The sequence below is a fragment of the Nannospalax galili genome, unplaced genomic scaffold, assembly GCF_000622305.1.
Source record: "Nannospalax galili isolate Female #2095 unplaced genomic scaffold, S.galili_v1.0 scaffold635, whole genome shotgun sequence".
Taxonomy (NCBI): Eukaryota; Metazoa; Chordata; class Mammalia; order Rodentia; family Spalacidae; genus Nannospalax; species Nannospalax galili.
This window is the reverse complement of record NW_008335836.1, coordinates 139,605-144,862: the sequence shown is the minus strand read 5'-3', so window position 1 is coordinate 144,862 and position 5,258 is coordinate 139,605. Positions and strand designations below refer to the sequence as shown.

At 41.3% G+C, this 5,258-nt stretch overlaps 1 pseudogene; it reads right to left on the bottom strand.

Annotated features, from left to right (window-relative positions):
* Positions 1-2,954: 2,954 nt before the first annotated feature.
* Positions 2,955-3,847, bottom strand: LOC103732080 (annotated as a pseudogene).
* Between the last annotated feature and the right edge of the window lie 1,411 nt (positions 3,848-5,258).

Below are 5,258 nucleotides of genomic sequence, written 5' to 3'. Positions count from 1 at the left end.
CAGACCACTCTGGCTTCTTCTACACTGAACAGTGACAGAGGGTGTGGCAGTTGTGGTACCCCTACAGTGGGTCTATCTAAAAGACTCCAAAATCGCATAACTTTTAACTATAGGGAGAAAAGAAAGTCCTTGACCAGTGCCTGGGAGATGTGAAGGAGAAGTAAAGACAAGAATAGTTAACATTACCAGTTCTAGACATGGAACCAGAAAAATTCAGAACAGGGCAAATTTTAAATGTCCAAATCAAAGTCCATTAGAATTTCCTGAGGAGGGCTTCCAAGAGCATGCATCTATTGGGTTCTCCCTCATTCTTCTTTTGGCTGCCCAGGCTAGACTCAAGAGTGATGAACTTGGGATTTGTTTTCAGGTACTTTGATAGTTGTTGGAGTGGCTAGAATCAGTCTTCTAGACAAGGAGAGAAAATAAATTTAGCCATTATTTTAAAACAATAGTGAGTTGTCTCCCTTAGCTGCAGGTGGGCACTACAGGATTGCAGATCAAGATTTGAAGGCTTACACCTCAGCATTTTATTAAGAACAAAATCATTAATGAGAAATAATTGTCTAATAATTTACCTGGACTTAAGTCTAATGTCTTGGAAGTGCAATCCTTTGGACTCTTAAAGAAATATACTGATCACTTTAATTTTTGGTTATACTTTGGGGTGTTTAAGACCACACATTTGGCCCAAATAAACCAATTTTCTTTTACTTTAAGGTCAGTTAAGAATCTTATCCTCAGGGGTCACATGGGCTTGGAAGGAGCCTCTGACTCTAAGCCTTTTCTTTTACCAGTTCCATCTACGTGAAGACAAGTCAAAGGTCCTGCTCAACCAGGGCTTCACTTGGAAGCATCGAGGAAATATTTCCTCTGTGGTGACCCTCCTCTTGACAGACTTGACCCTGGATTGAGTCCCTCTGGTGGGAGTCTCCATGACCTTCTTGAACAAGAGGACAGGTGACTCATCACAGCTATAGGACATATCAAGAGATTCCCACAGTCCCCTAGGACACTCTCAACCTTCCAGGGCAAGGAACAAAACTGTCCCTTAAGCCCCTTTGACCAGACTATTATGAGCTTTTAAGTGGTTATTAACCATCCAAGAAAGTCAGTTGCACCAGCCTGGCACCTTTAATTACTGTGTAATATATAGACAAAGCTTGAACAAACCCAAATGTTCTCAAATAAACGTCGACTAGAAGAGATTTGCCATCACAGGTTGACTAGGCACAGCCCAGGAAAGAGACTGTGAAACAAGAATTTCTTAGGTCTATCTCAAACGAAGGCTGTTCTATTACAAACAGAAGCAGTCTCCTGCTCTGCAGTTTTCAGAAGGAAGGGAGGCATCATATCATATACCTATGAACAGGAAATAAACTGATCAGAATTCATACCAAACTTCACCAAAACTGTTTCCTTGTAGCTTGTATACATCTGGTTCAAGGAGGTAAAACCTAGTTTTTCTTGAGCCAAATTATTCTTGTTATGGGCAAAAGATAGTGCCAAAAGTAGCATTTGCAAAATACAGAGAAATGTAAAATGAATCTTTCAGTAGCCGTAGGTAACCCAATACTTGTCTGCATCCATTTAAACCAAATCTGTATCCTGATGTGCAGTATAAGCCAGGAGTGGACCGAAAATCAACAACTCTGTATCTCGATAAACCTGTTCAGACCTTTAACAAGTTCACTTAAAATGAATTTCATTATCCCTTTTATTCTGGAAATATCCTGTCATTTCAATTTTTATATATAAATCTTTTACTACTCTAATCATTTTTAAATTAAGGAGACCATTTGCAATTAGGGCAGAGTTACATACAGATGGCTGGGAATAATGTCTGGACACTCAGGTGAGGGTCCAATGACCCTGCTTACTGCCCCCCTTAATGAAGGAACACAACTGTCAACAAGCCCAGTTGTGATGACCTTTGGTAAGCACGCCCAGCTGAAGTCATGAATATGGCAGTTATCTTTAACTCAGGAGCGCTATGCAGCATCATCTTATTAAAAGAGCATGGAATCCAAATTACACATATTAAGATAACCCTCATATCTCCCTATTATCTTGTAGCCTCACTTCCCTTCCCATTATTCCCCCTCTGTTCCCCTAGACGTTTGCCTTCCTCTTTCGTTTCATATTTAGACACATGACTTTACATAAAGTATAGGAACTACAATAAGAACAAGCATTGTGCTATTTGTACCTCTGAAGTTGGCCTAATTCACTTACATGATTATTTCCAGATGTATCCATTTTCCTGAGAATGGGCATGACTTCAGACTTCTTAAGGCCTGGAAAGTATTCTATTGTGCATATATAACACACTTTCCTTATCTTTTCCTCAACTGGATGCCTAGGTTGGTTCCATAACTAGCTTATTATGGTTCTTATTGCAACAAACACCAATGCTCAAGTGTTTCTGTTGTATGTTGACTTATATTTCCTTGAATCAACACCCTGGTTATATTTAAGACTATGTTAGTATTTGAGAAACATTCAAACTGACCTCCATATGACTGGTCTAGTTTCCATTCGCACCAAAAGTATATCAGGATTTACTTTTGCTTACACCTGGCCAGCATTTGTTGACATCACTTTCTTAAGGACTGCCATTGTGACTGAGGTAAGATGGACTCTCAGTATAGATTTGATTTGCATTTCTCAGATGCCTGATTAAGATGAACATTTCTTCATATATTTATTGGCCATTTGTATTTCATCTTTGGGGAACCCTGTTATTTTTTTCTCTTTAAAGTTACTGGCTTACTGAGAGTATACTTAAAGCATTCAAAACCAATACTGAACACCAAAATCTTGAGGGTAGCAAGAGTGATAGGAAAGAGCCTAGAGGCCCCCTCTCCAAGATCAAGTGAATAGGCAAGAGACTGGATTATTGATGGGAATCCTTAGAACACCTCAGCATAGTCTGACTATTTAGAGATGAAGAGGGACTAACTGGCTTCAGCCCCAGCCTGACCACTTGGGGAATTCTTTCCCTGACAAGTGAGGCTGTTGGCGAGGGCTCCCTTGATGTATTCCCCTTGGGCAGCCTTGAAGTACCCCTTCACTCCCCAGGCCTTTAGGGCAGAGGTCTACAGGGTTCAGTCATATGTGAAAGTCAAGGTCCGTAGTTTCAGCTGGAGTCACTTGCTGATTGCAGATTGGTTGATGATGCCTTTTCTTCACTTTATACTACAGACAGGAAAGTGACCCTAGGGACATCAGTGGACACCCTGTGATACAGTGCTATGACAGTTTTCATGACAGTCTCATCACTTGAAAACTGATGGGTGCAAGCATGACTTGGAGTAATCCTGCTGCATTTCAGGAAGGTGTCTCAGATAAATGTGGTCACTCAGAGCCTTGTAAACAGCACCCAGTGCTTTTTCAGTTATATATTGATTGTGCTTCAAGTAATGGTCCCCTCAGGGAGGATCTGTGGCTCCACAATGGGTATAATGCCATTCTTCTTGCAGAGTCTCACACAATGTGACAAAATACTGTTATTTTCCCTCATGGCAAGGGCTTGGTGGGCGGGCGGGAAGGGGGGATTTCTCCAAATATCAAGTGTATGTATCAAAAAACAAAGTATAGTATTTCAACCTTTTTTTTTTTTGGTCTTTTTGAGACAGGGTCTGCCTGTAGTCCCAGCTGTAGACTAGGCTGGCCTTGAACTCACAGAGATCCTCCTGCCACTGCCTCCCAAGTGCTCGGATTAAAGGCATTCACCACCATGCCTGGCTAAAAATGTGTAGCCCAAGGTGGCCTCGAACTCCAGATCCTCCTGCCTCTGCCTCTTCAGCATATCCTACCTGCGTGTGCCACCACTACTGGCTTCAACCATTTTTTAAAAATGCCTTTTCATTTTTAATAAAGGAAAATGTAAAGAAAACATCCGAATTTTATTTGTAACCTTTATATTCATTTGATTTTAAATATTTGAATATATTGGACTTCAGTTTTACATCATAACCTTCTTTTGAAATTGAATTTTTGTAATTTTCATACGGTGTAGTTTGATGGTATTTAGATCCCCTCCCTAAACTCCCATTGACCCTCCTCCACTGCCACCTTCCCAATTTCATTTCCTCACTCATAGATACAGCACAGCCATAGGATCTGATTGTATCCCCACATGTCCTTCGCTTTAGGTTCAGCCACTGAGCTCACCGAGACATCTCCCCTCTCAGTAGCCATTGCCAAAAGTTCCTTAAGTTGGGTTGGGGTTTCTTATACACTTCCCCATGTATATGCTGGGATTTTGTCTGGTTTAAGCTTACATTGGACATGTGCATACTATCACCATTGCTGTGAGTTCATATAAATAACAGCTGTTCCAGAAACAATTGTCTGGAAGATTCTGTTTCCTGTGGTCATCCACCCCATTTGTCTCTTCCAATCTTTCTTCCTCAAGCCTCCTCAATGATTCATGAGCCTTGGGAGGCTGAGGTTTGAAATAGCTGTCCTACTCAGGGGTAAGCACACTGTGGCCTCTTGTTCTCTGCACATTGGCCAGGTGTGGGTTTCTGTGTTAATCACTATCTGCTACATAAGGAAACTTCTTCTCTAATGAGAGGTGAGAGATGTATTCATCCTGTTGTCAGAGACAACTATGCTCTATGTTTGTCCAACTCTGTAACTCTGTACAAGTCTCCATTCATTACAAAATGAAGCTTCCTGGATGAGGGATGAAAGGTGCAATTATCTGTAAATATGAGGATGCATATATAGGATAAAGTAAGAAATTATGTTGGTTTATGGATTCAGCAGAAGCGGGTTTTTAATCCAGGATCTTTGACTTCTCCAGACAAGTGTATTTATCTGTTTACAGCACCATTAATTAGTTCCTACCCATGGAATGTGCCCCCACCTCTGGGGACCCTGTACAGGTAAGGCTTGAAGGGGACCACTCCCTGAAAGGAAAAATGGGTGAGAAAGAAGAGACAGAGCCCAAGCAAGTCCACTTGTCAAGGGTCGCCTTATTGTACTGCAAGTTGGTCAAAGGTTACAGCATTCTTATGGGTATGGGAGAGGGACTGAGCAATTCAGCAACGTGACTGACCACCAGGTGTTCCAAGCGATTACTGCATGACTCATTTTTCCGAGAACTGTTTGCAAGAGGAAGAGAAAGATAACCTTGCCATAAATTCTTTCCCAAGGTTACTTGTGCAAGCAGAATGTCCTGCTTAAGTCAACTGTTTGTAGAGCTATATTATATTTTTTGGTAATGAATGTTGTTCCTCCAGCTCCCGACA